Below are 24385 nucleotides of genomic sequence, written 5' to 3'. Positions count from 1 at the left end.
TGTATAGACCTCCGTGATGTTGTTATACATTGAGCTCCTCCCCCTAGGCGAATCCTCATAAAAAGTTACATATCGTTTCATATTGTGTTTTTTCTTATATGAGTTTATCAAATCAGTGCTAGTGACAGCCGAGAGAAAAAAGAGACATAAGGAATAAAAAAACAAAACAAATATAGAACAAACATATACACGATTATATAAGTATATATGTCCCTCTAATTTATCCAATCTTAATCTAATCTAAACTTTCCCATATATATCCACCCTGTATTCTTACATAATATCCCGTTCTATAACTACCATACATCATACAAGCTGGTACCAAAGGGTTAACTACCGTACAAGCAGGTGCCAAGGGGTTAAACTTTGAGCTTTGCATCCAAGGTTGAATATAACCAAGCTCTCTGAATAACACATTCCAACGAGATAAGCTTTATAATTGTCTGGGTAGCTCGGCCATTTTAATCAGTTCAGAGCTTTGTAAAAAGTTCAGATTTCTTCATTGTCGGCAGCTTGACCCGATGTTTTCTTAACAATATCCTCTGCATACTTTAAAGCTTTTCCGGGAGCTGCAAATGAGCGTTGCTGGTTAGAGAGCAGATTAATGCAATAGAAAGGAAGGACATTAGCTTGGAGGATGTGGAATCGATATGGGTAGAGCTGCGAAACACTAAGGGGCAGAAAACGCTACTGGGAGTTGTGTACAGGCCACCTAACAGTAGTAGTGGAGTTGGGGATGGCATCAACCAGGAAATTAGAAACGCGTGCAACAAAGGTAAAGCAGTTATAATGGGTGACTTCAATCTACATATAGTTGGGTGAATCAAATTGGCAAGGGTGCTGAGGAAGAGGATTTCTTGGAATGTATGCGGGATAGTTTTCTAAATCAACATGTAGAGGAACCAACGAGAGAGCAGGCTATTCTAGATTGGGTATTGAGTAATGAGGAAGGGTTAGTTAGCAGTCTTGTTGTGCGTGGCCCCTTGGGCAAGAGTGACCATAATATGGTTGAGTTCTTCATTAGGATGGAGAGTGACATGGTTAATTCAGAAACAAGGGTCCTGAACTTAAAGAAAGGTAACTTTGAGGGTATGAGACGTGAATTGGCCAAGATAGACTGGCAATTGATTCTTAATGGGTTGACGGTGGATATGCAATGGAAGGCATTTAAAGACTGCATGGATGAACTACAATAATTGTTCATCCCAGTTTGGCAAAAAAATAAATCAGGGAAGGTAGTGCATCCATGGATAACAAGGGAAATCAGGGATAGTATCAAAACAAAAGATGAAGCGTACAAATTAGCCAGAAAAAGCAGCCTACCAGAGAACTGGGAGAAATTCAGAGTCCAGCAGAGGGCTTAATTAGGAAAGGGAAAATAGATTATGAAAGAAAACTGGCAGGGAACATAAAAACTGACTGCAAAAGCTTTTATAGATATGTGAAGAGAAAAAGATTAGTTAAAACAAATGTAGGTCCCTTGCAGTCAGAAACAGGTGAATTGATCATGGGGAACAAGGACATGGCAGACCAATTGAATAACTACTTTGGTTCTGTCTTCACTAAGGAAGACATAAATAATCTGCCGGAAATAGCAGGGGACCGGGGGTCAAATGAGATGGAGGAACTGAGTGAAATCCAGGTTAGCCGGGAAGTGGTGTTAGGTAAATTGAATGGATTAAAGGCCGATAAATCCCCAGGGCCAGATAAGCTGCATCCCAGAGTACTTAAGGAAGTAGCCCCAGAAAAAGTGGATGCATTAGTGATAAGTTTTCAAAACTCTTTAGATTCTGGAGTAGTTCCTGAGGATTGGAGGGTAGCTAATGTAACCCCACTTTTTAAAAAGGGAGGGAGAGAGAAAACGGGGAATTACAGACCAGTTAGTCTAACGTCGGTAGTGGGGAAACTGCTAGAATCAGTTATTAAAGATGGGATAGCAGCACATTTGGAAAGTGGTGAAATCATTGGACAAAGTCAGCATGGATTTATGAAAGGTAAATCATGTCTGACGAATCTTATAGAATTTTTCGAGGATGTAACTAGTAGAGTGGATAAGGGAGAACCAGTGGATGTGTTATATCTGGACTTTCAGAAGGCTTTCGACATGGTTCCACATAAGAGATTAGTATACAAACTTAAAGCACACGATATTGGGGGTTCAGTATTGATGTGGATAGAGAACTTGCTGGCAGACAGGAAGCAAAGAGTAGGAGTAAACGGGTCCTTTTCACAATGGCAGGCAGTGACTAGTGGGGTACCGCAAGTCTCTGTGCTAGGACCCCAGCTATTTACGATATATATTAATGATTTGGACGAGGGAATTGAATGCAACATCTCCAAATTTGCGGATGACACGAAGCTGGGGGGCAGTGTTAGCTGTGAGGAGGATGCTAGGAGGCTGCAAGGTGACTTGGATAGGCTGGGTGAGTGGGCAAATGCATGGCAGATACAGTATAATGTGGATAAATGTGAGGTTATCCACTTTGGTGGCAAAAACAGGAAAGTAGACTATCTAAATGGTGGCCGATTAGGAAAAGGGGAGATGCAACGAGACCTGGGTGTCATGGTACACCAGTCATTAAAAGTAGGCATGCAGGTGCGGCAGGCAGTGAAGAAGGCGAATGGTATGTTAGCATTCATAGCAAAAGGATTTGAGTATAGGAGCAGGGAGGTTCTACTGCAGTTGTACAGGGTCCTAGTGAGACCACACCTGGAGTATTGCGTACAGTTTTGGTCTCCTAATCTAAGGAAGGACATTCTTGCCATAGAGGGAGTACAGAGAAGGTTCACCAGACTGATTCCTGGGATGTCAGGACTTTCATATGAAGAAAGACTGGATAGACTCGGCTTGTACTCGCTAGAATTTAGAAGATTGAGGGGGGATCTTATAGAGACTTACAAAATTCTTAAGGGGTTGGACAGGCTAGATGCAGGAAGATTGTTCCCGATGTTCGGGAAGTCCAGAACAAGGGGTCACAGTTTAAGGATTAGGGGGAAATCTTTTAGGACCGAGATGAGGAAAACATTTTTCACACAGAGAGTTATGAATCTCTGGAATTCTCTGCCACAGAAGGTAGATGAGGCCAGTTCATTGGCTATATTTAAGAGGGAGTTAGATGTGGCCCTTGTGGCTAAAGGGATCAGGGGGTATGGAGAGAAGGCAGGTACAGGATACTGAGTTGGATGATCAGCCATGATCATATTGAATGGCGGTGCAGGCTCGAAGGGCCGAATGACCTACTCCTGCACCTATTTTCTATGTTTCTATGTTTCTATCTAACAGCTGTTTTTAAATATTTAATCTAACTTGTTTTTAAATATTTCCTTGAATATTGATCAATGATTTGGATGAAGGGATTTAAAGTAACATTAGCAAATTTGCAGATGACACAAAGCTGGGTGGCAGTGTGAACTGTGAGGAGGATGCTATGAGAATGCAGGGTGACTTGAACAGGTTGGAGGAGTAGGCAGATGAAGTTTAATGTGGATAAAGGTGAGGTTTGGTATCCACTTTGGTATAAAAAACAGGAAGCAGATTACTATCTAAATGGCGTCAAGTTGGGAAAAGGGGAAGTACAATGGGATCTAGGAGCAGAAACAATTGATGACCCCGCTGTCCTGCTTGCAAAGATTAGACACTGTGTGCCTTCGAACTCTATAATCGAACCAAGTTTTTTGCTCGTATGCAAAAAGTGGACAAGTCAATAGAGTGCTTTATCAGCGACTTGAAACACATGGCCGCACGCTTTGATTTTGAAAATTTTTGCAATGGTCTTATCCGCGACAAACCTGATAATTCTCGACTAGAGTAACACCATTACTGGGGAAAAAGACACCAGCAATCATAGTCAAGACACATGATTATAAGTCAGTTGCATCTGCAAACATAATTGATTTGTTTTGTAAAGTAATGGGAAAGACTGATAAATATAAAACAGAAGCTGTTCGAAATATTAACTTTTAAAAGGAATTCGATAAAGTAATATATAGTGGTTTTTCAAAATAGGAACACATACTGTAGTATTTAAGTATGTTGGAAACTTTGGCAATTAACTGTGGAAAAGCAAACTTTGACATTTTTCCAACTGGAAGGAACGGTGCAGTGGGATCCCACTGGGGGTCATTCATGCTTTTTCTGCTATTTATAGGCAAAGATAACAGGAGAAATAATTCTAAATTGGGATAAGATCAAGTTAACTTTGTTGAGAACACCTTTAGCAGAAGTGCATCTGAAGCAGCTACTTGGTAGTAAATCAGAACAATGACAGGCATTCAAGAAGGATATTCAAGGACTTTAGGATAAATGTGCTTGCATAGAGAAAAAGTGTGGGACTACAAGTCTAGTGTCCCCTCGATGTCAAGGTCTGCAGAAGGTAGGATAAAGCAAAACAAAGAATCATAAATGTATACAGCATGAAAATAGGGCCTTGAATCTAGGTCAATTGTCAAACACCCAACTACATTAATCCGATTTTATTTGCTCCATAATCCCATCAATTACTCCCAGATTCTACCACTTACATGCATGCAAGGCACGATTTTATTTATTTACAGGCATGTGTTTAGAATACGAGATTAAACTGGTGCATGCCAAGGTCACAGAAATAATGTACAAACTGCACACATACAGCACCAAAGAAAAGGATGGAACATGGGTTTCTGGAGTTCCAAGGCAGCATCTCTACCAGTAGTGTCACTACACTGCACAAAGCTCATATCAGAAATCAAAACGTAAATTTAAATATAATACAATGTAAAAGTATTGGATTTGGTTGACAAAGAACCTAATGTGGTCAGTAAATTTGCAAATGACACGATTATTGGTCGTATAGTAGACAGCGAAGAAGGCTATCTAAGTTTACAAAAGAATATGGATCAATTAGAGAGGGGACCAATGAATGGCAGATGGAATTTAACTCTGTGTGAGGTGATGATTTTTGATAAGTCAAATCAAAATGTAGGGCAGAACCTGTACAGTAATTGTTAGGAGCTTGGAAAGTGTTTTAGAGCAGAGAGACTGAGGGGTACAGGTACACTGTTCCCTGAAAGTGGCAACACAGGTAGAGCAGATGATCAAGAGTTAAGAGTCAAGAGTGTTTTATTGTCATATGTCTGTAGAGCAAATAACACATACTCAAAGTAATGATCCAACAGGTTTATTTACATACAATAAAGTTACACAGCATGTTGGCATCACTGTGTCTGGGTCATGACTGACAGCTTGTGCCAGGAACCATTAATATGAGTGGGGCTGGCATGACGAAGACCCGGACTGTATTATAGATAATAGTGGGGGTAGCATTTGTGTGTTAGTATTGGTTAACATGTAAGTAGAGCAGATCTACATCTTTCCTCTTAAGAAAATAACGTAACTACGAATATATATGTAAGTACGACTAGTCAAGTTTAACTAGTGCGTGTAAAATAGACAGTTGCTTCAGGGCTGGAGCAATATAAACATAGTCCCCGTGTCTAAGGGTAGGTTATGACCCGCACGCGTACGGTATAAGTTCGCATCTCCATCCTGCACCGGCAAAAACTGAGTGACTGGGGGCTGTTGGAACACCGGAGATCCGTGAGACGGGTGGGGTGAAGTTGGAGACCGGGGCACCGAACATGGGGTGACGAGAAGGCAGGATACATGATGGGCGCGGACTACATGGATGGACGTCGGGCCGGGGAAAAATGTGTATCAGTCATTCCGTTAAATAGTCCTGGAACACCTGGATACGGGATCGTCTGTTGTGGTTCCTTCACTGGTAGAAGGTGCTGACGGTTTAGCCGGTAGGTTCCTCCATTCGAATTGACCATATACGAACATGGTTCCGGTGCAGGGCTGTGGATTGAACCAAGGCGACCGTGGCCCTTGTCAGTCTGTAGTCGTACAACGTGGCCACTCGCCAGAGGCTTGCGAGGCCTGCTTGTTTTGTTATAAGATTGTTTCTGGATCTCACGCTTGTGCTGAAGCTGTGCTTGAATTACCGATCACTTGCGAACTTGTGGCTGCAGTAGTTGCTTGGGTATGGGCAGCGTGGTACGGGTCTGCCTTGACATGAGACGTTGGGCAGGAGACCCTAGCACTGGGTCGCGGGCAATGTTTCTTAAGTTGGGCAAGTCCAGGTAGACATTGGATTTTGCCAAATGTGACCTTTCCATCACCTGTTTGGCACTCCGCCCGCTCGGCCAGCCCGTTCGATTGAGGGAACTCGGGAATGCTGGTAATGTGATGAAAGTCCCATCGTTGGGCAAAATTCCTTCGATGGTGGGGAGGTCAGAGCCAGTGATGTACTGGGCAGTGTTCACAACTTCTTGCAATCTTTTCCGCTCCTGGACGTTCAAGTTGCTGAACCAGGCCATGATGCAACCAGTCAATATGCTCTCTACTGTACAACTGTAGAAGTTCAAGAGAATCCTCCTTGACATGTCGAATAAGGTGTTTGGCATGCTTGCTTTTTTCATGGTGCATTGAGTGCAGGAGGTGGTATATCACGCTACTTGGATAGGCATATGGATGAGAAGGGAATGGAGGGTTATGGTATGAGTGCCGGCAGGTGGGACTAAGGGAAAAAAGTTGTTCGGCACGGACTTGTAGGGCCGAGATGGCCTGTTTCCGTGCTGTAATTGTTATATGGTTATATGGTTACTGTTGTACAAGGCAATGATGCAACCATGCTAGAAGAACTGTGTGCAGTTCTGGTCACCCTGCTATAGAAAATATATCATTAATCTGGAAGGGGTGCAAAAAAGATTCACCAGGATGTTACCAGGACTCAATGGTTTAAGTTAGAAGGAGAAGCTGGTTAATCAAGGACCTTTGTCCCTGCAGGGTCAGGGGCTAAGGGATGACATTATAAAAGTATAGAAAATCATGAGAAGAATGATGACAGTCTTTTTCCGAGGGTGGGCGAGACTAGAATTAGAGGTCATAGGATCGAAAACTGGTGCAGTGATAGGATGCAGAAGGCAACAATTGACAGGTGCTTTATTGGAAGACTGTGACTAATGGATTTCCATAGGACTCTGCACCTCGTACTTGTCTTTTTGTTAAATATTTTAAACCATTTAACTTTGAACAGAGTCATGGTAAAATAGAAGATATGCGATTGCAAGTGCTGGAATCTGCAGCAAAAACTTGGAGTTCCTCCAGCAATTGATGTAAGCAAAGGCACTGAGATTGACAGCAAGGAGGAAACTTTCATGCTTCAGGAAAAAATAGATGGACTCAAGTCAGAAGGGCAGAGAATTGACAAAGGAATTTGAACTAAATATGTGTGAGGTAATGTAATGGGGGAGATGCAATAAACTTAATGACAAATGGAGCAATATTGAATGACGTGGACAGAGAGATCTTGGAGCTCTGTCCACAGATGCTTCAGGGTAGAAGCGCAGTGATATACTGAAGTTATTAAAACATTCCAAGTGTTTCCGATATTGGCCAAGACAAAGAATATAAAATCAGAGAGATTATAGTACAATTGTATACATATTTGCTGGACACCATCTTGCATTATATACAGTTCTGGTTACTTTATTATACAAAATAAAGGAATTCACTAGAGTGGATGCAGAGGAGATTCATAAGTTTGTTTGTGGGACTGGAAAATTTTATTCTCAAATAAATATTGAATATTCGTGGAGGTACAAGAAACTGCAGATGCAGAATCTGAGCAAAAAAAAACTAACTGCTGGATGAACTCAGAAGTTCAAGCAGCATCTGTGGAGGCTGGGGCTAATAGAATATCTCAACCTGAAATATCAACTATCCCTCTGCCCCCATATATGCTGCCTGACCTATTGGGTTCCTCCATCAGATTGTCTTTTACTTGGATAAACTAGGTTATTTTTCTTCAGAATATAGGAGGCAAGAAAGAGACAAAATATATATCTGACTAAAGTATGAGAGTAAATGTTTCCATTAACTGAGGGGTTAAACACCAGGGGCATCACATTAAAGTAAATGGCAGATTAAATGGAAGATGGGTAAAAAAGATCTGGGAATCATTTTCTTGAAAGTGTGGCGGGGATAAAAATTCTCATCAATTGAAACAGTATTTGGATCTGTGGGACAACATTGCCTCATGCCCAAAGGTGGGATTAGATTGGGTAGATATTTTAAAACTGCTGAAATATGATGGGCAAAATGGCCTTTCTCTGTCATTTTATGATATAAACAATACTATTCTGTTCTGATCTTCATTGGAGATGGTGCAAAAGAACCAAATTACAGATGTATGGTAAGATTATATGGTCTTGACATTTGATAGAGTAATTTCAAGAAGCCTCAATAATACTTGTCAATGAGAAGCAGCAGGCAAATTTTGCTATGTACAAGCATAGGAAAAGTGTAGTTAACTGGGCTAGAGAACAGTCGTTACAGCTCACACATCTCTGCAAAAATTCTCCAGGACAATATCTTTGGCCCAGTCATGTTCAGAACCTTCACCCATGAAATCTCTTAAATTAATATTTTTGCTGATGATGGTATATTGTTCAAAGAGATGTGTAAATGCCACAGCAATTAATAATAATAATAATAAATTTTATTTATTGGGCGCCTTTCAGACATCTCAAGGACACCTTACATAGGTTAACAGGAAATATAAACATATAATCAGAATAAAATAAATAATAAAGACATCACAGAAACACAAATTAAAAACAGAATTCAGTCCAAAAACAAAAATCAAAAACACAATGTGAAGAGAGAGCAGCGGCAGCTAAAGCGCGCTAGCGTCCACTCTCCCTTCACGGCAGCCATCTTGGACAAAGACTAACAGGATTACCTTACAGAGAGAAAAATCATCCCCCCACAATGGACACCACTGTGGGGGAAGGCACAATGTCCAGTCCCTATCCCAAGTTCACCCCAAAGTCAGGCCTATTGAGGCCTCCGCTATTGCCTCTACGGAGGCCCGATGTTCCTGGCCGTTCTCACCGGGTGGTCTTGCCCCGGCGTCAGGAGTCCTCACTGGGCCACCTGGAACGGCCGCTATCTAGCTGGAGACCGCGGCTTCCGAAGCCGACAAGGCCGCGCCGGTTTGGAGCTCCCAGGCTCCCGATGTTGAAATCGGCGCCGCCCGCTCCGCTCCGCAGACCCGCAGCCCGGAGGTGTTGAACACGGCGGTCTCAGCTCACCAGAGCTCCAGCGCGTCGATCCAGCGCGGCGACCCAGGCAAGGCATCGTCCGCTCCGCTCCGCGATAGCGCTCCAGCGCTGTGCCGCCACCGAGGCCAAGGTGCTGGGAGGTCCCCGCCAGGAAACGGCGCTCCAAGCCCGCTGGTAGGCCACGAGGACGGGTCGACGGGCAGCCCGGAGAAAAAGCTGCCTCACCGACCAGGTAGGGACCTAGAAGTAAAATTAACCCCTAACCCCCACATTAAAAAGTCCATATCCCCTACGGACAAAAAACAGGACTCACTAAAAAACTAAGCAATTGTGACTAACAGGTTTCTAAAATCATTGAACACCAGTCGAGGGGAGCGGTGGTGGCTCCATTCCTCCCACAGTATGACAACATTCTTGATCCTACTAAAACAATTTCAGCATTGTCAGTGTCAATCTTCATCAAGGTGCGAAACCACACTGTTGTCTTTGTGGACTAAACTTTGTGGCCTGCAGCCTTCCTCCAACCATCATGCAGACATTTGAGGAGCACTTTGTAGACATGCAAAGCCAAGCAGAACACAGAGGGAAAGCACAGGGAATTATTTCTTTAATCTTTTGCTGTACAAATTTGGTCTAGAACAGTGACATTTTGCCAACTTTGATTTTATATTGTAGCCACGCTTAGTTTAAGCAACAAAAAAGATAAAAGACTATAGGTGATGGGAATTTGGGGTTCACTGATACCGTAATTGGATAATATGCACATGCCCAGCCCAATTTAAACTGAACTAAAAAAAAAAACAAAAAAAAAAACAAAAAAAAAAAAAGTTTATTGTCATTGCACAATACTGTGCAACGAAATTCCATTACATCTCCTCCGGTTAAAAAAAAAATACAAACACGACAACCATTAACACATATGTACACTTATTAGTAAAAAATAAATAGGTATTTAAAAAGAATTTAAAAGAATTTAAAAGAATTTGGCGGCATTTCTTGGAATTACATTTTGCTTCCCCAGCATTCTCTGTTGGAATTTAGCTCTTTTATCGCACATGGGTAGAAACTATTCTTTAGTCTACCGGTGCGAGCCTTCAGAGTCCTGAATCGCCTCCCAGAGGGTAGCAGAGTAAAAAGGTGGTTGGCAGGGTGGGATGTGTCCTGCTTGATATTTGTGGCCCGGCGCAAGCATCGGGCCCTATATATGTCATCCAAGGAGGGCAGTTGCGCGTTTGTAATGTTCTGCGCAGTTTTTATAATTCCCTGCAACGCCCTCCTCTCAGCCACAGTACTGCTAGCAAACCACACCAGGATTCCATAGGAGAGGATACTCTCCACGGCGCATCGGTAGAAGGACAACAGCAGCGGCTGTGAGACGTTTGCTCTCCGCAGAGACCTCAGGAAATACAGCCGCTGATGTGACTTCTTCACGAGAGTGACGGTGTTCATTTGCCATTTAAGGTCCTGGGAGATGTTTATTCCCAGGAACTTAAAGCCAGTGACTCTCTCCACCATGTCTCTGCAGGGAGGAACTGCAGATGCTGGTATAAACTGAAGATAGACACAAAATGCTGGAGTAACAGTGGGACAGGCAGCATCTATGGAGAGGAACGGGTGACGTTTTGGGTCAAGACCCTTCATCACCCATTCCTTCTCTCCAGAGATGCTGCCTGTCCTGCTGAATTACTCCAGCATTTTATGTCTAACAATAGTACTCTATACCCTCGCCTTCATCCTCCTCCATTCTTTTCTCTTAGCCCACCTTCTCCCAACTTTTCTACCCTTGCTTCAGAAATGCTCCTTACAAAGTTGGTAGCTGGGGTTGAGCCTTCATGGTTGTCCATGTACAGCAGATTATGACATCTGCTAAGTAGTGCAGAACCCATTCAAACAGCAATGTTGTTTGTTTTCATGAAGGTCTGCTCTATCACATTATGTGTACACATTGCACACAATGTGTGCACATTTCTTTGTGTATGATTTATGCACTGGAGTCCTGAGCCATCTGCACAGCCTTTCTCATCCAGCACCATGTTTCATTTTGTCCTTGTGATTTGAATTCAGGTGGTGCAGTGAACTGCTACAGAATGAAGGGAATATAATTCTTGTCAAGAAAATGGGCATTCATTAGTTTAAATACCAGCTGGCCATTTAGGGAAGGGAATGCCTCGTGTTCCTGTTACATGACATTGTTCACATATCAAGATCTTGGAATATCTATTGCACCAGACAATTGAATATACTCTTTCCACCTGTTCATTATTCATCCTTACTTTTTCTGCAAGAGCAATCACAATCATATTGTGTATTTTTGATATTAATTTAACTAGTTGCACAAAATGCATGTTTAAAACTCAACCCTGAAGAAGCCAAGTAGAGGGCAATATATTTTGATCAAATGAAAACTGCAGTTATGGAAATAGAGACATAGAGTTCTTAACTATTGTAAATGTGAAATAAAAGACTAGTGGTTATTGATATTTCTAGTCCTACAAAGAATTAAGATCCTTTTAATATGACTTGCACATTAAATATGAGATAACTTTTCTTCTTGTTGATTGTATCAAACTGCAACAGAAATACAAGTTGCTTTATCTACAAGGACACATATCAGATACAACCAAGGCATAAAATAAAGTATTAGACTAGTTTCACTAAAGAAAGAAAATAGCAGGTATTGACAGAACACCTCTACATATATTATAGGAAGACATGAAATAAATATCGTTAACCCTAGGAATTAAGAACTGAATTTTCAGTTCTCTCATCTGAGAAAAATAGTAAATGCAATATAAATCTGGGGCACCAGACCTTTCTAAATCATTACTGTTATTACAGTGGCCAATGTTCTTCCTCTGTGGAATTCTAAGTATGTGGTCTGATTAGTCGTCTGAAGGGAATATTCAGCTGTTTCAGTACTTGACTAAGGATCTATTCATTATCAGGAGGACCCCAATATCATTTTAGCAAAGAAGTGCCATGTAATTGTGCTTTGCGCATGCTTCAGCCAAGATCATGCGTTCAAGCTAAATAATTTGATAAATAATTCATCATTATATTGGTGCTGACAGGAGGAGCACAAATGCTTCTCCAAATTTCACATGCTCAGCCTGGGCCTCCATTGCTCTAGTATGTCTCAAGCACTCCCCAACCCCATCATTCTCCTGCACATATCACTATTCGTAAGAAACCACCTTCCTCCAGTTAATCCAATTGATAATATATTACAGTGTCTGAGCCATTGAGCTCACCCAGGGCACTCTCTACTAGTTCAGATTCCTGGCCCACTGCGTCGTAAAGGCATGGAGAGATGCAGAATAGAAACAGGCCCTTCAGCCTGCCAGGTGCTCACCAATCAACAACCACACATTTCAATAATCTTACATTTATCCTACTTTTTAATCCTCTCCACATTTTCATCAATTCGCCCTGCTCCAGATGCTACCACTCAGCTATACACTCGGGACAATTTACAGAAACAATCTAGCCGATCAATCCATATGTTTTTGTGATGAAAGAGGAAATTGCAATGCCAATAGATAAAACCACACAGTCAAAGGGAGAACATGCAAATTCCAAACAGGCAATGCAGAGGCCACTGGAGATGTGCGGCAGCAGCTCTCCAAATAGTGCCACTGTGCTACCCGCTATAAGTCTGGTAATGCTTATGGTAGAGCAAAAGCAAGCCCACCTTCACAGTTGATGTCTTTCACTGGTTCACTTAGGGGTAAGGCTACCCTACCCCTGCCTTGCAATGATAGTGAACGTTAGCATTTATTATTCATCCATCCCCAATTCTCTCAGGATGTGGTAAAGAGCCAAACACATTAATGAAATAACAACAAAGCATTAGAAATTCTCAGCAGCTCAGGCATCATCTTCGGAAAGGCAAAAAAAGGCAATATTTCAGGTCAATCATGTTGAGAACTTGAAAGGGTTTGGACCAGCCAGTGACCCTTCATCAGAAGTCAATGATCTGAACATTAATGCTGCTTCCGGCATCAGCAGGCATTTTGTTTTTCAACTACTTTTGTTGGCTCAGAGGTACATATAGGCCAGACTGGGCAGATTTCTTTCCCTGACGGACATTAATAGACCAGGTTGGGGGTTTACAACAATCTAGTGAATTCATGATTAACGTTATTGAGACCAATTTCTTTTTAAATTCCAGAGTTATTTAGCAACTTGAATCTAAATTTCCCATCATCCACAAAGGGATTCAAAGCTAGCTTCAGACTTTACGTCCTTCATCATTGGAGAAAATTCAGATTCACAAAGATGTTATCTGGCATGAGAAAATACTATGCACAAAAAATAACTTGGATTTGTTAATGGAAGCAATTTACCACCAGCGTGGTTAAATGAAAGGATGAAGGTTATGTGGTGTTCTCATTTGCACCAATAACATTGAAATTGTAAATAATTATGAAGACCAAAGCAATATACAAGAAGTGTAACAGAATGAGGTGGGGTGTTAAGGGAGCTGTAGGCTTTTAAAAACGTTCTCTGGGGTAGAATGAAGTTTGATGTATAACATCAGAATTGACATCACAGACATTAGAAGGCATTTAAGTAAAAACATTTTCACACATTGAAGGACTTAAGTAGTTTCAATTGAGTAGGGGAGGCTAGAAAAGTTGGATAGGATTCTTTGTCCTGTATTGGTCAGTGCTAAACTCGAAGACACAACGAATGTGGGTAGAAAGGCTTCACTTTTAAGATTTTAGTTTGTGTGTCTAATTGACCACTGGGATCTGGGCCAGTTTCAGCTTGTTCCGGTAAAGTGGTATATGACCTTCAATATCAGCAAATGCAAAGTTGTACATCTGCTTTAAAAATAATAATTATACACTTTTAATGAAGGATATCTGGGTGGATCGGTTGATAAAGGTCAAGCTCACAAGACATTAAAAGTACCACTCAAGTGGATAATGCTATAAAATAGCTATCTAATTGAGGGTTTTATTGCAAGGGATATAAAATATGAAAGGCAAGATATGATAATGAATCCATACCCAAGTAAGACCATGATTTTAAGTACTGAGTGCAACTTTGAATCTCACAGTATAGAGATTTTGAGGTAATTTTGAGGCAATTCAAATTCACTAAGATGTTATCTGTTATTCTTGGGTCCAAATCCTGAAACAACCTCCCCAAAGTGTGTTATTCAACCAGTAGGGTGTTAGTGTACCAGTGAGTGTGACAGCAATTCTATTTCAAAGATTGACAAACATCAAAGAATCTGCACTCTCTCGTGATTTGCAAAATCTGCATAAGATTTAAAAGGCTCAGGTGAAGTTCTGGAAGATCTTTCGTCACAGGCGAGATTCCAGACTAAAGGGTGGCTAATGTAATGTTATTTAAGAAGGGCAGCAAAGAAAAACCAGGAAACTTTGGGACGGCGAGCCTGTCTACAGTGTTGGATACATTACTGGAGGGGATTCTGAGGGGCATGATGTACCAGCATTTTGATAGATAAGAACAGATATGGGATACTCAGCATGGGAAAATCTGTGGGAGTTTTTTGAAGAGGTAGCCAATGGGAGTGCTGAAGGCAGGTCAATGGATTTGGAAGGTCTTTGGCAATGTCCTGCTAATTTGGAAGGGTAGATTTCAAGGGATCTAGGGAGAGCTACCTAACTGGATACATAATTGGCATAATGGTAGGATGCAGAGGGTGATGGTGGAAGTTTGTTTTTCAGACCTATGATGGGTGGTGTGCCCCAGGGATCAGTGCTGGGGCCATTGATTTCATCATTTATATAAACAATTTGTATAAGAATGTACAAGATATTGATAGTAAGTCTGCTGATATCATTGAATAGGTGGTATAGTGGGCAGTAAACAAAAAGTGATCACCAATTACAGTGAGGTCTTGATCAACTGGGTACGTGGGCTGAGCGATGGCAACTGGCATTCAATTCAGATAAATGCAAGGTGTTATATTTTGAGAAGTAAAACCAGAGCACAGTGAACATTAAGGTCTGCAGGAGTGTTGTAGAACAGAGGGACTCAAGAGCAAGTACACAGTTCCCTGAAAGTGGCATCACTGGTAGACAAGGTGCTAAAGAAGGTGTTTGGAATGCTGACCATTGGGGCATTATGTTTCAGTTGAACAAGATATTGATGAGGCTACACTTAGAGCACTCTGAAGAGTGATGGTTTCTCTGCTATAGAAAATAATCCAAAGAAGATTTACAAGGATGTTGCCAGGACTCAAGGGCTGGAATTGTAGCGAGAGGTTGAGCTGAATTTGACTTTATATCAATTGGTTCTTTGCATAGTTAACATATTGATTGATGGATAAGTACTTGATGATTTTGTATTCAATCAAGCCATTTGTTCCTGGGAATTATTCCTTACCCATTAACTTTGTTTAGTATCCATGATATCTTGATCGTTTCAATGAACAGTGTCCATAACATATAACATTAGTGACAATGGGTTAATAATGTGATTACTTCTTAATATGTATCCTGAGATAGGTGCAATCATATAGAGTAATGGCAACTCTGTCAGAACCAAAAGGTCAGAGGTAGCTAAGGACACATGGAATAATGTTAATATTCATCTTTTAAATCCATGCTATGGTCATTATTTGCATCTAATTGGCGATGCTTGCAGTAGATACCCCCATTGTGGAAATTGTCACTTGTTCCACCCAAAAACTTGATTTCATCTTTGCATTGTTTGGAATTCTGCAAAGTGAGAATGATAACAGAACCCTCAATCAACGGGGATGACTTCAGGAAGTTTGCAACCGACTACAATCACACATCCCATTGGCTGATGGAGGTGAAAAGATTCATTCAAATTGCTCTTCCAAGGTGAAACAATGGAAGAACCATGTTTCCATAGACCACCGAGATCTCTTCTGAGGCAGAGGTGACTTACTTCTTCTTCTTCTTTCGTGTTGCGTGCACAGCCTAAAGTTGTTGGCCAACTTGTTCTATTTGATCTTCCATTTGTTCACGTCGAGTTGATTGCATTAGTCGAAACAGGGCGGACCACGTGAAGGTTGAAATCTTCCATCCCAGGTGACCTACTGTATATATGAGGGACGGGTTGCATCTCCACGGGAGCGGGACCGATATCTTGCAGGGAGGTTGGCTAGTGCTATTCAGGAAGGTTTAAAATTGAGAGAAAAGGTGGTGGGAACCAGAGCAGTAGGTCAAGAATTGGAAGGAATTATGGGAAGATAGAGGTTAGGACCAGTAGGTGTCAAATGAAGGATAGGCAGGGAAAAGTAAAGGAATATGGTGACGTTGATGGGCTGAATTGTGTTTATTTCAATGCATGGAGTATTGTGGAGAAAGCAGATAAACCTAGAGCCTGGATCAGTGCTTGGGACTATGATGTTCAAAAGGGAACTGCAGATGCTGGAATATCGAAGGTACACAAAATTGCTGGGGGAACTCAGCGGGTGCAGCAGCATCTATGGAGCGAAGGAAATAGGCGACGTTTCGGGCCGAAACCCTTCTTCAGACCGAAGATCTGACTTCAGTCTGAAGAAGGGTTTCGGCCCGAAACGTCGCCTATTTCCTTCGCTCCATAGATGCTGCTGCACCCGCTGAGTTCCCCCAGCAATTTTGTGTACCTTGGGACTATGATGTTGTGCCCATTGCTGAAATGTAGTTGCGAGAGGGACATGACAGGCAGCTTAATCTTCTGGGTTTCAATGTTTCAAATATGGGGGAAAAAGAAGTGGAGGATTTCCGCTGTTAATCATGGAGACTGTTTTTTAATTTTTTTATTGATTTTATTTTAGAGATACAGCAGGGAAACAGGCCCTTGGGCCCACCGAGCCCGCATCAACCAGCGATCCCCGCACATTAACACTATTCTATACACATTAGGGACAATTTACACTTACACCAAGGCAATTAACCTACACACCTGTACGTCTTTGGAGTGTGGGAGGAAACTGAAGATCTTGGAGAAAACCCACGCAGCCACGGGGAGAATGTACAAACCCCGTACAGACAGCACCCGTAATCAGGATCGAACTCGGGTCTCCGGCGCTGTAAACGGCCTGTCCCACTAACACGACTTTTCAGCGACTGTCTTCGACCTTCAAGCTCGAGGACACTCGCCTGAAAAACCTCGAGCTGTATCGACCGTCAGCGATGACACACACACACACACACACACACACACACACACACACACACACACACACACACACACACACACACACACACACACACACACACACACACACACACACACACACACACACACACACACACACACACACACACACACACACACACACACACACACACACACACACACACACCAAAAAAAAGATAGAAACTAAGGTAAATACAAGAGCGAGCTGAAGGTGTAAAAAAGGCGGAAGTTGATTGCGGACTTTTTTCTTGGAGATTTAAAGCTCCAAAATATCGGGAATTATGGCGTTTGCTCGCTGCATTTCATCAAAAGTGGCATTATTGACTTTTTATCTTTATTCATTTGTTATATGAAAAGTATTAAAAGTTAGAAACCCGTCAGTAAAATTGCAAAATGGCCCATGGTTCTCGGGTGGGTTTTAACATGCAAAATGAACACGCTTCTGAAGCTCCATTTACCATTTAAATAATCGTAAACTTGCATCTCAGTAAAATTGATTTCCAAACGCATTGAGAGCTTACGATTATTTAAATGGTAAATGGAGCTTCAGAAGCGTGTTCATTTTGCATGTTAAAACCCACCCGAGAACCATGGGCCATTTTGCAATTTTACTGACGGGTTTCTAACTTTTAATACTTTTCATCTAACAAATGAATAAAGATAACAAAGTCAATAATGCCACTTTTGATGAAATGCAGCGAGCAAACGCGATAATTCCCGATATTTTGGATCTTTAAATCTCCAAGAAAAAAGTCCGCTAGCACTTCCGCCTTTTTTACACCTTCAGCTCCCTCTTGTATTTACCTTAGTTTCTATCTTTTTTTTGGACTGTAAATTTAGGTAGCTGTTCCTCACGGTCACCCCGACTAGTACAGTTAATTGCAGCTCAAAAACTGGCCGTTTTCGATGTTTTTAACGGGTGTGAAAGTGCGTGTTTTCCCATCCACTAACATGTACCGGAAGTGACGCTTATCCCCCAGTTAAAATTTTCGGTCACGTGAGTGGGGATTTACGCTCCAGTGACCTTTCGTGAAATCACCCTATTTGCTGCCGATATGGGGACTAAAATCACCGCAACCTCAGCGTTCCAAATGGTCCCGTTCCAGAAAAACCCACAGGCAAGTTGATTTAAATGGCCATTAATTTACAGGTATTAAACATTAAATTCCTTCAATTTGGCCTATAAACCCATGACAATGAGATTTAAAAATTATGTTATATTCTAAATTCTTGTGTGAATGTTATTTGGACACTTAGGCTATTTAAAAATGTTAATCTATTCTTAAGAAATGGATAGATGTTTAGATCTAGTAATTGAATTTTGTAATTAGCTACAATTAGGTAACTAACTAATTATATGCTTTAATTTCAAGTCATCTAAGTAAGATTGTTTCATATTTGTTTCAGAATGCTTCAATCTATAATAACTGAAAATTTATTTCAGTTCTCTTAAATTTTAAGAAAGTTATGGGCTTTTAAATGTCCTCTATCACAGCTTTTGTGTTAAGTCAATGAAAAAGCAATAGGGAACAAGATGCCAATTTCCGAGTATGAAAATGGCCATAACTTTTTTAATACTGAAGATATGAAAGTGAATTAGGTGTCAAATTAAACTTATTTTTATGCTTTATTGCTACTAAACTTTATTAAACTTCTTAAGACTGTCTCCACTACTTCTCCCCCTTTCTCTCTCCTTCTCTCCCCACTTCTCCCCCCTTCTCTCTCCCTTCTCTCTCCCCTCTCTCTGCTTCTCTCTCCTACTCTCCCCTTCTCTCCCCCCCCCCCCCCCCCCCTCTCTAAAGGACTTACCGAGCTCTGTAGCAGCCGTTTACCTTCCTCTTCATCGCGCAGACAGAGCTCCTCCGCTCTCCATGGCCCCTACCTTCGCGATGTGTGTGTGTGTGTGTGTGTGTGTGTGTGTGTGTGTGTGTGTGTGTGTGTGTGTGTGTGTGTGTGTGTGTGTGTGTGTGTGTGGTCGGTAGATGCAGCTCACGCTTCGGTCGATCCAGCTCGAGGCTTTCCAGGCGAGTGACCAAAACCTCCGGCAACCTCATGGAAACCTTGGGTCGCAGGCAAGGTCACCAGAGGTTTCCGTTCAGGTTTCCTAAGTGAAACAGGGGCTTTACAGTGACCTCCTGGGACCTCCTAGGACCATGTGTCGACCGTGCTGTGAGTTTGAGTTGAGCGCAAACGCTTCTAAACTCGCAAGTTAGGTTGCCGCAGTGGGACAGGCCCTAAAGGCAACAACTCTACCGCTGCACCACCGTGACCGCCGGTGGTGTAGTGGCAATCAAAGAGGTTTTTGATAAAGTCCCCCATGGTAGGCTGATCCAGAAGATTGAGATGCACAAGATTAACTTGTTTGTGTAGATTCACAGCGGGTTGTGGTAGAAGGACAATATTCAGGCTGGCGGTTGGTGACCTGTGGAGTTCTGCAGAGATCTGTGCTGGGACCACGGCTATTTATGCTAAACTCCCCTTCCCATACTGACCGTTCTGTCCAGGGTCGCCTCCATTGATGGAGTGAGGCCGCACACAAAATCAAGGAACAGCATCACATATTTTGTTTGGGTAGCTCCAGAGATGCTGCCTGACCCACTAAATTACTCCAAATGGGGAGGTTGTGCAGACGGCTTGTTTTCTCTGGCACATCAAAGGTTATGGGAGACCTAATAGAAGTATATAAAGTTATGAGAAGCATGGATAGGAGAGGCAGTCAGAAACTTTTACCCAGGATGGAAAAATCAAATACCACATCTCATTTAAGATGAGAGAGGCAAGGTTTAACAGATGTGAGGGACAACTTTTTTTTCCCCACACAGAAAGTGGTGAATGCCTGGAATGCGCTGCTGGGCCTAATGGTTGAGACAGATACGATAATGACATTTGAGAGACTTAGATAGGCATATGGATATGCAGGAATGGAGAGGTATGGATTATGTGTAGGTAGATAATAGATGGTCTCGGCATCATATTCAGCACAGACATTTTGGGCCAAAGAACCTGTTGTTAAAATATACCATTCTATGTTCTATGCTCCTTCTAATCAACTCCAAAAGGTTCTGCATTCAATATCAGCAATGCTCATGTTTGTGCAAACTATATGTACATATTTGCAAGATAGATAATCAATACCTATACAAGTGTAATCCAAGGAAAGCAGCATGAAAGCAAATGAAGAGAAACACATGAAATTCACATCTGCACTGTAACAGTCTGGGGATAAATATTTTGTGATATGTTGCAATTAAAGGCAAGCAACCAGCTCCATATGAAATGTAGTCATTTGTGGTGATCCATGAACAAAACATTGGATGGTTCACCAAAAGAAACTGTTGGTAAATCTAAAATGGATAACCTCCAAGATCCTAGAAACAACTGAGCAATTACTGCTAACTATAGCAAATGTCCTTGCATCTCAAAATCAGCATCATCCATCAAGCAAACAGGACAATTTCTCATATCTGAAATTCCTTGTAAGTGTTGAAAGACAAAAAACGACATACCCACTACGTTCATTCGACATGCTAACCATGAGATTGATTTTTGTTAAAACTCGGGAGAGCACTTGAATGAACTCGTACAGTGGGACAGGGTAAGCAGAAAATACCAGGTTGATTGAATAATCAGACTGGTTGAGACAGGTGCTTGTATTTCCATGTTGCATTTTCTAAGTAATTCAATACAGAGCAAGTACCACAACCGACACAGTCTCCCACTAGGAACAATGAGTAAGGAGGCTATGCTTCTCCAGCTTTATATCAGCTCTCGGAAACAAGTCCTGGAGGCAAGTTGCAACAATTGGATAGTATCACATCAAGTCACATGGAACAGTCACATCAAGTTTGGTGAATAATTGGAGTAGTTTTCAGGCTACACAATATTGTCACTGAAAATACATATGGACACACTGAAGTCGAGCAGCAGCCCTACTGGTCCCCAAGGTGTAGGGGAACATGAACACACTGTCGCACAGACTGCTGCAGAAATTAAACAGGAGTAATAAATAGTGATCAGGTTTATTTTCAACTTAACACCTATAGCTGACCTTCTCTTCAAATAGAAGTGCTGAATTAAAGATTTGTAAATATTTTTCAACTAGAGTTGTCCTGTTAATTCTTTAAGATAAATGCAACATTTCGCATAGTCATACAACATGAAAACAGACTCTTCAACCATGCCAGTCCACAGGTGCTGATCTACACTGATCTATTTCCCAGGCCTGTGGTCTACTTTCCAGGTGTTCATTTAAACAAATGTTGATAGAGTTCCTCACCCCAGCGCCCCCTCAACAGTACATTTCAGATTTCAACCCCCAATAAGTGAAACAAGTTCTTCCTTAACTCCCTTGTAAATATATTTTCCCCCTATACTTTAAACCCATGCATTCTGGTTATAGACATCTCTGCTCAATGGAAAGAGTTTCTCATTATCAACTCTATCCATGCTCGTCATAATTCTGTACACCTTAATCAGGTCTCCCTTAACTCTTCTTACAAAACAAACTCACCTTGTCTATGGGCTTTCACCTGAACACCCATTAGAATTTCAGCTGGCAATGAACGTTGGAGAAATATCATAAACTGTTGTTAATAAGTAGTAAGAAATCATGCAAACAGTGAAAATTCTATGCTTGTGAATATTTATTATTTTTCTTTAATCTTGCCTTAAAAAATATTGACCAATTTTCAGAAATTTAGATATTTACCTTTACTAACATAAGTATTCATGTGTACATTGTGGATGTTCCATTCCCATTTCCTTGTCATGGAATCATGAGTCCTGGAGAGAAGGTGCATACAAACAAGCCCTTCAGCCCACTGAGACTGTGCCAACCATCAACCCCATTTTATACTAATCCTACACTAATCCCATTATTATTAGAAACATAGAAAATTGATGCAGGAGGAGGCCATTTGGCCCTTCGAGCCAGCACCGCCATTCATTGTGATCATGGCTGATCGTCCCCAATCAATAACCCGTGCCTGTCCACATGTTCTCGTCAACCCGCCCTCACCTGGTGAGGTGAGATTTTACCACTCACCTCACCAGGGGCAATTTACAGTTGCTAATTAATATATTAACCTGCAAATCTTTGAGATGTGGGAGGAAAGCGAAGCACGATCAGTGAGGGGACATGCAAATTCCACACTTCCAACACTGAGGTCAGGATTGAACCTGGGTCTCTGACATTGCAAGGTATTGGCTCTACTAGCTGTGTCACAGTGTGACAAATTATTTGCAAAGATTGCCTGGAGGAGAATACATCACATTTATTTGAGGTTCGGCCTGCAACTCTGTATCGATAAAGTAGTCTGTTAATGGAACTATTTGAAGATGCAGAAGGTTTTGCCCATCACTAAGACTATCAGCACATGATTTCATTAGATGTCCACATTAACTGGAGCCACTGCAGATATTGTATAATTAAATGGCTAAACAGATGACCATTTCTGTGAGAGCAGCCTGAAAATCAAGAACCACTTAAAAGAATTATTGCCAATTAGATTGGCAATGGATATCACAATTGCTGATTCATCTATCATTGTAAGCACCCCTTAGACTCAGAACCGAAATCATTTGATTGACTTCTGAAATGATCTATTGAAATCATATGCTTATAATAAAATGGTGCTCTTTGTTTGCTTCTGAGTCTAAACCACAGGTGGATGAATGAAAGCTATTGTAGCCCATGGTTCAATCAGCATTTACAATGTTCAGACTAGCTCCCTGAAGCAATGAAATGTCGCAAGGATTTAAAAAAAAGGGTGAATGCATCAACATATTTTGTGTTCCCATTGCTCCAAAGGGAGTAATGCTTTCCCATGAATAAAAGCTGTCCACTGGTCATGTCAATCCATGTATGTCCTGCTTAGACACTTCTCTGCAAATAGCCTATCTGTAGCTTCTACATGAGAAATACAATGGAGATCATAGGTATAGTGGTTTTGTCCTATTGACCTCTCGCCACAAGCCCTTGTCACGTGATTCTCCATAGCTGTTGTCTGCAACCCATTAGGTTCATATTGCAAATCTGCATGATTGGGTGCAGAACATTAGCATGTCCAATTAGATAGTCTCTGACAGCACATCCAGAAAGCGCCATAATCTTCATCCTCACATCAACTGTGCTTAACCATCTCCTCATCATCAGTTGGAATGTTCACTTTGTAGTATTGCTATGGTACAAAGGTGCCAGTGCAACCCACCGGTCCCCGTTGGCTGTCTGATGTGCAACCTAGTTAGTCCTATCTTCCCACTCTTCCTGAAAATTATTTTCCTTCAAACGTTTACGCCGTTCCATGTAAAAAGACCGGATTGAAGGTGTCACTCACAGGCCATGAATTCCAGATCATTGCCGTTCTTTATAAGAGATTCCTTTACATGTTTCGTGTGCCTATTTTCCACTTTAAATCTACAACGCTTGCTCCTTAAACAATCCACCTTTTCCACATAGATTACCTCTACAGATACAAATGGGATCTATCATAATCTTGTTGACCTGCATTAAATACGCTCTCAACCTCAATCAATCATAGCTTCTCCAGTCTAAATGTGTCCATTGTCTGTCTCAGCTAGGGTGCAGCAGGAGAGGTGCTGCAGTGTGCTGGTTCTGTGTAAATGAATCCCTGGGGAACATTTTTTTAAACAATGCATCTCTCTCTATTGTGCTGGATCCTTGAACACAATTTATGCCTATATGCTTGATTGCATTGCCAAAACAAGTCCTTCAACTATTACATTTTTACAGTGTCTTAACAGTACCAAATGACAGTGATGCACACAGTTACTTTTACCCCTGTGTTTAGGCTACAAACGACAAGAATTATGCCGCAATATATTGCAGCAAATGTAAAGGAAGGAGCGAGAGAGGAAATAGGAATTATAGACCAGTTAGCCTGACATCGATGGTGGGGAAGATACTAGAGTCAATTACTAAATAACTAACAATGGTGCATTTGGATAGCAGTAAAAGTGTTGGTCAAGCATGGATATATGAAGGGGAAATCCTGCTTGACTATCCTTCTGGAATTTTTTGAGGATGTGACAAATAAAATGGATGAAGGAGAGCCAGTGGATGTAGTGTGTCTGGACTTTCAGAAAGCCATTGATAATGTCCCACACAGGACATTAGTGGGCAAAATTA

Source organism: Amblyraja radiata, chromosome 28, assembly GCF_010909765.2.
Source record: "Amblyraja radiata isolate CabotCenter1 chromosome 28, sAmbRad1.1.pri, whole genome shotgun sequence".
NCBI classification, from domain to species: Eukaryota; Metazoa; Chordata; class Chondrichthyes; order Rajiformes; family Rajidae; genus Amblyraja; species Amblyraja radiata.
This window is presented reverse-complemented; position numbering follows the sequence as displayed.